Genomic DNA, 7,558 nt, shown 5'->3' with positions numbered 1-7,558 from the left:
TGGACCTAAGACCCTAAATAGGAGGATCGGTCTATAAGGGGGCTATATCAAGATATAGTCCGATATAGCACATCTTCGAACTTGACCTGCTTATGGACAGAAAAAGGATATGTTCAGCTCAATTTCTCTATTTTTGAAGACTGTAGCGTGATTTCAACAGACAGACGGACGGACATGTCTAGATCGTCCTAGATTTTTACGCTGAATGACAAAATGAATATACCCCCACCCTTCGGTGGTGGGTATAAAAACATAACGATTTTAGGACATGTATGCTGACTATAGAAGTATGGAGCTCAAATGAAAGGTATTTGAAAGTAGACTACGAATCTGATATCAACATTCCCAACCTCATAACAACCCACAAATAGGACGTATTTGCTCACCATGACAATTTGGATATTAAAGAGAGTGGTGCTCGATATTGTTAGTTTTTAAGGCCCATACCTCAAACCGGACATATTTGCTGACTTTTCCAATAAGGTGTTTTAACTCAATCTACTTGAGATAAGAAAACGAATTTGATGTCCAATTTTGAGGCCAATGGCAATATGATGTAAATGATATTTGAAAGCAGAGCACGATGCTGACATTTTTTCAGGCCTAAGCGTTTGGGGGACCACCCTATTCCCCAATAACACCCCCTAACTCGAACATATTTACCGACCATGACAATGTGGGGCTTAAATGAAAGGTATAGGGGAGTAGAGCACGAAATTGATACCCACTTTCGGGACCAATTTTCTGGGGCTCTACCCCTTCCCCAAAACAGCAATTATTTACCGACCATCTGATATCCAAATGTGATACAATGTATTTGGGGCATCGTCCATTCCCCAAAACAACCCCCAAAGAGAGCAAATTTACTAACCATGGCAATATGTGGCTAAAGGTCAATATGTTGCTCAAAATGTATTTGAAATTAGAAAACGAATTTGATAACCAATTTTGAGGACCAAGTGTTTGGGGGACGCCTCATCCCATAAACTCCCCTTAAACCAATGACAATATGGGGTTTAAGTAAACGGTATTTGAGAGTAGAGCACAATGCTGATATTTTTTTCAGGGCTAAATGTTTGGGGGACCACCGAAAAATCCCCAAATCGGATATACATATTGGCCGGTCATGGCAACATGGGGCTCAAAAGAAAGGTATTTGGGAGTAGAGCACGAAATTCATACCCACTTTCGGGACAACGGTTCTGGAGGCCCACACCAACCCTTAAACCCACCAACCACCACGCTGGGGGCCTTTCCACTCCCAGAGACCTCATGAGAATATCGGGCTCAAATAAAGTTCCTTAAGAATCGAGTACATCTTACAACCAAAGTTAAATGAACTGAATTCATTGACCAATGAAGATCATGAGGGATTAAGATAAAGGATATTCAGATATTGTTATACTGTTACTCAATCGATATACAGATACAATTTTCATATCATGGTGTTTTACTTAAAGCTTTTTAATTATCGAAAAAATATCTTCAAAGAGTAATTTTTTTCCATATAAAGTAAAAGAAGGCGCAGGGGAACGGGCCCGGTTAAGCTAGTCTTTTATACATTACAAAATTTTTTGCCCCTTTGTTAACCCTCCACCATAGGATGGGAGTATATTAATTTCGTCATTCTGTTTGTAACTCCTCGAAATATTCGACTAAGACTCCATAAAGCATATATATTATTGATCGTCATGAAATTTTAAGTTGATCTACCTCTGTCCTTCCGGCTGTCTGTCTTTTTACTAGCGTAGATCGGTTGGGATTGTAAATGGGCCAAATCGGTCCATTTTTTGATATAGCTGCCATAAAAACCGATCTTGGGTCTTCACTTCTTAAGCCTCTAGAGGTCGCAATTCTAGTCCGATACACTTACAACAACTGTGTTAAGTATGATTCAAATCGGTTCATAACCTGGTATAGCTGTCATATAAACCGATATGGGACCTTGACTTCCTGAGCTTCTAGAGGGCGCAATTCTTATTCGATTTGACTGAAATTTTGCACGTGGTGTTTTGGTATCACTTCGAACAACTGCGCAAAGTATGATTCAAATCGGTCCATGTTTGATATAGCTGCCATATAAACCGATCTTGGGTCTAGGTTTCTTGAGCCTCTAGAGGGCGCAATTCTCAAATCGATTTATAACCTGGTATAGATGCCATTAAAACCGATCTTGGATCTTAACTTCTTGAGCCTCTAGAGGGCGCAATTCTCGTCCGATTTGGCTGTAATTGCACGTGGTGTTTTGGTATCACTTCAAATCGGTCCATGTTTTGATATGGCTGTCATATAAACCGATCTTGGGTCTAGGTTTCTTGAGCCTCTAGAGGGCGCAATTCTCAAATCGATTTATAACCTGGTATAGATGCCATAAAAACCGATCTTGGATCTTGACTTCTTGAGCCACTAGAGGGCGCAATTCTCGTCCGATTTGGCTGTACTTTTGCACGTGGTATTTTGTTATGTCTTCCAATAACCATGCTAAGTATGGCGCAAATCGAAACATAACCTGATATAGCTGCCATATAAACCGATCTGGGATTTTGACTTCTTTAGCCTCTAGAGGACTCAAATCTCATCCGATTTAGCTGAAATTTTGTACAACGGCTTCTCTCATGACCTTCAGCATACGTGACTAATTTAGTCTGAATCGATCAATAGCTTGATACAGCTCCCATATAAACCTATCTCCCGATTTTGCTTTTTGAGCGCAATTCTTATCCGAATGAACTGAAATATTACACAATAACTTCTACAATGTTAGGCATTCATTTATGGTCTAAATCGGACTATAACTTGGCATAGCTCCAATAGCATAACATTTCATATTCAATATTCTTTGTTTGACTTAAAAGAGATACCGCGCATAGAACTCGACAAATGCGATTCATGGTGGAGGGTATATAAGATTCGGCCCGGCCGAACTTAGCACGCTTTTACTTGTTTTGTTTTATCCTTTGTTTGCCTAAAACGAGATACCGGGAAAAGAGCTCGACAAATGCGATCCATGGTGGAGGGTATATAAGATTCGGCCCGGCCGAACATTACAACTTGTTTTTTGTTTAAAATATATATTTTTTTCCAATTTCGCTTTCTTGTCGAAACCACCTTCAAGATCTGTCAATGCAGCATCATATAATTGAAGGCAAAGTATAGAAATTCTTTAGCTAAAATCGAAAGAAAAAATTTTTTGAATAGTTTTTAATGAATTGTGTGTTCTATATTTAAATCCCTATACGTTACTTGAGATATAATTTGATTGTAAATTTATTATCAATAACTAGGCAATAAAAGTCAGTTCTTGACATGTGGCTCATAAACTTTTATAAGCAGAAATTTCGTAGAAGAAAATAATTATCAAAGGTGAATTTTTTCCCAATATGAGGCCTTTATACTTAGATTGTTGAGTGGTGGTAGGGGGACTATGGACTTTTCTGCTTGGTACAGAAAGTAAAATCAGTTTGACACCCACATGTAGTAAACACACACACACATACACTCACATAACACTTTCCCATTCAATGGCCTATCTTTTGAGTAGGCATTTAAAATGTTCACACTTTGGTTGTTTGGTTTTTCGTTTTGTATTTTTATATCTGCTGCCTTCTTATAAATCGTTGACTTTAATTAATTTCAGAAAATTTGTCACAAACGATAGAGAAGCTTTGTTTCGGCCAAAGAAAAAATATTTAAATTTTCCCCCATAGAAATATGGCGTTTCGTTTGGTGCCTCAAAACGTTTGTTGGTAGCCTACAAGTATACAATTTTAATATTAAATGAAACTACGTATAAAACTAAATGGATCTGCATGAAAAAGTCTATAGGCTGCAAGAAGAATAAGGAGAGCAAGAGCAAACAATGCAACACTATGTTAATTTGTGCATTGGATCAAAAAATGCACCACCACCACCACTTGTCTTTCCCATCTTCCCATTAGAGGAGAACATGAATTCAATGACGGTCACTGAACCTGCCTTGTTGTTGTGGTATTTAAGAGAATCTCAAAAACCAACAACTACAACATTGGGGAGGTTGTAAATTTCAATCATAATTTTTGGTTTACAAAAGAAATCTAGAATCACAAACGCAATAACCAACACTCACACACACCAACACACACTCACACACCTACATCTTATGATCTAGATGGAGCAATAGAGCATCTATCCATAAATAAGTTGGAGGTATGCCTGTTTGTGTCAGGCTATTTATGTGACAACATTTAAATAAAATATAAAATAAATAATTTTTGTTCTTCTGTGGTAACGGGATGAGAAAGATGATGGCTACAACAAAACAAAAACATTTTTTTGAAATGTTCTAACAACTGTGTGCGACATGATATTAGTGGCTAAATATGTGTTTAAATTGCTACTATTTCATTTTTTTTTTAAGTTGTAAGTAATCTTTGAACGCCCCCACAAAGGCCAAAAACCATGGGATCTCATACATAAATCTTTTTCATCTTTTTAGCCTTAAGATATTTGGAAAGATTTAAAGGCATATGACATATTATTGAACATAATGCATGGTGTTTATGAAAAGCCGGAAGGTAAAAATTTTGTTGATACTTTTTTGAAAAAGACAAACAATTAAAGATTTTTAAAATTTATATTTTTATACGGAGGTATACTAAGCTAGTCATTCGTCCCCATTCGACCCCATCTTATATATAAAAATCAATTCGTGTTTGTTTGTGGGTTCCTTAAAGACTCAGAAACGGCTGAAACGTTTGTCTTAAAATTTTCACAGATGGTGCATAATGATCCCATGGTGAAAATAGGGTACTACATTTTTTGAAATCTGAAGGGGGGGCGGACCCTCCCCCTTATCCTAATTTTCAGCAACGCCAAATCTCGAAGATGGGTGGGGCGATTTAAGCGAAATTTTGTGTGCTCTCATATAGTCCCTACAAATAAAAGTTTGATATTCAAATTTTGGACGGGGTACCTAGGGGGGCCGCCCCACCGAAAAACCTACCAAAGATATATTTAGACCAATCACGACAATATGGGACTCAAATGAAAGGTATTTAGGATAAAAAAACGTATCTGATATTCAACTGTCGGACCAAGTGTTAGGGGGACCACCCCAACCCCCAAAACACCCCTGAATCGGACATATTTACCGATCATGGCAATATGGGATTCAAATGAAAGGTATTTGCGAGTAGAATACGAATCTAATATACAAATGTGGGACCACGTTTTCAGGGGGTCCATCATTTCCCCAAAACACCCCCATGGGAATAAGGGGCTTAAATAAAAGGTATTTAAGTGTAGAATTCGAAACTGATATCCAAATATGGGACCAAGTGTTTGGGGGGGCCGCCTCTCCCCAAAAACATCGCCCAAAGGGGATAAATTTACGACCTTTGCAATATGGGGCTCAAATAAGAGGCCTTTGGGAGTAAAGCACGCATCTGATATCAATATTCGGGAAAAGTGTCTGTGGAGCCACCCATCCCCATAACACCACCCAAATAGGAAGTATTTGTTGACTATTGCAATATGAGGCTCAAATAAGAGGGATTTTAGAGTAGAACACGAATCCGATATAAAGGGTAATAAAATTCAATGATTTGCAAGCGTTGCTCGTTAGTAAGTCTATTCATGATGAAATGTCAAAGCATACTGAGCATCTTTCTCTTTGACACCATGTCTGAAATCCCACGTGATCTGTCAAATACTAATGCATGAAAATCCTAACCTCAAAAAAATCACCCTTTATATTTTCAAGGCCAATTTACTGAGTGGTCCGCCCTTCCCCCAAACCCCCCCCAAGCTCGAAATATGGGGCTCAAATTTTAAAGGTATTTGGAAGTAGACCACGTATCTAATATCAACATTAGGGACCAACTGTCTAGGGGACGTCCCACAACCATAACAAACCCCAAATAGGACGTATTTGCTCACCAGGACAATTTGGGTCTCAAAGAGAGTGGAACTAAATATTTGTCCGTCCATCTGTCCGTCCGTCTGTCCGTCCGTCTGTCCGTCCGTCTGTCCGTCCGTCTGTCCGTCCGTCTGTCCGTCCGTCTGTCCGTCCGTCTGTCCGTCCGTCTGTCCGTCCGTCTGTCCGTCCGTCTGTCCGTCCGTCTGTCCGTCCGTCAGTCCGTCCGTCTGTCTGTCCGTCCGTCCGTCTGTCCGTCCGTCCGTCCGTCCTTCCTTTCTTCCGTCTGTCCGTCCGTCTGTCCGTCCGTCTATCTGTCTGACCGTCCATCTGTCCGTCCGTCTGTCTGATGAAATCACGCTACATCAGAAGCGAAGACGTAATGTTCGCTGAAAAAAATTGTCAGCTTTTCTTGCAAGGGTTCAAGCCCAAGCGTTTAGTATATGAACCAAACTGGCCCCCAATATTGGGATATATATTAGGGTGGGATGTTCTTGGGCCTCCCCTTTTAACTTAACGTTCTAACATCCACCAATAAACTACAGCACTTAATTTTAAAACAATTTTAAATAGACTTTTTCAGCCTACTGTCTGCTTAGAAATTGTCTCCTTTAAGAAGGTCCTATACATGAATCCACACATACCGAAATTCCTTTGATGTATATGGCTGAGAAAGGCAGAATTGTGTGGAAAATGTATGTGTGTGTGTGTATCAGTGCTAGTGCTTGGGCATGTGTGAAACTCTTTTAGAATAATGATTCAGAGAAAAGATAGACACTTAAAGTTCATAAATTGTCGAATTTTTCATTTGAAATTCTGAAATGCTTATGGCAACAATTAATTTAAGTACCGACCGACCGTGTACAAGAGCCATACAGCCAGGCCAACAACAAGAAAAATCCTAAGATGCCAGACATACGGGTATGGTGGTTGTTTCTTTAGTTGCCTGCTTTCTTCTTTTTCTGTATTTTTGGTGCTAAAGCCAGAACTGATATATCTTTTTTTTTCTTCTTTTGTACATTCAAGACAACTATGACGACCAGCAACAACAACTTGAAATAAAAAAAAAAAAAACATTGTCATTCCTTTTGAAAATGGTGACAAAAAACCGCCCCAAAGAAGAACCAGAAGAAAACTTATGAGATGTCAGTCCACCGTGATAAGCGATAAACCTATACATACACTCACACACACACACACTCTTATCCAACACCAGCTATGCAATTTAAATATATGCGCCTTTATTAATGTGTGTGCGTGTGTGTGTTTGTGTGCCATCGCTTGTGTGACGTCTTAATGACTTTGAAGGTTAAGACAAATGAGATTTAGCCAAAATAACAAATGTTACAACAAAAGGGAAAAACATAAGTGTTCTTTTAGTTTCAGCACAAGCGACACGGTTATTGGGGTGGTTCTTAATATAAGGTTTGCTTGGAAATAGATAATTTTTTTTATACCCACCACCGAAGGATGGGGGTATATTCATTTTGTCATTCTGTTTCTAACACATCGAAATATCCGTTTCCGACCATAAAGAGTACATATATTCTTGATCAGCGAAAAAATCTAAGATGATCTAGCCATGTCCGTTCATCTGCCCGTCAGCCTGTCCGCCCATCTGTCCGTCCGCCCATTTATTATCCGATTTTAATGAAATTTGGGACA

The 7,558-nt window shown here is 39.0% G+C and overlaps 1 long non-coding RNA gene across 1 annotated transcript; it reads left to right on the top strand.

Annotated features, from left to right (window-relative positions):
• Positions 1-3,310: 3,310 nt before the first annotated feature.
• LOC106082937 (uncharacterized) lies at positions 3,311-4,247 on the top strand. The gene is made up of 2 exons (XR_001220573.2): positions 3,311-3,363; positions 3,638-4,247. It is a non-coding gene; the product is annotated as an uncharacterized LOC106082937 (long non-coding RNA).
• Positions 4,248-7,558: the final 3,311 nt, after the last annotated feature.

The sequence above is a fragment of the Stomoxys calcitrans genome, chromosome 1 (assembly GCF_963082655.1).
Source record: "Stomoxys calcitrans chromosome 1, idStoCalc2.1, whole genome shotgun sequence".
Classification (NCBI taxonomy): domain Eukaryota; kingdom Metazoa; phylum Arthropoda; class Insecta; order Diptera; family Muscidae; genus Stomoxys; species Stomoxys calcitrans.
This window is presented reverse-complemented; position numbering and strand designations above follow the sequence as displayed.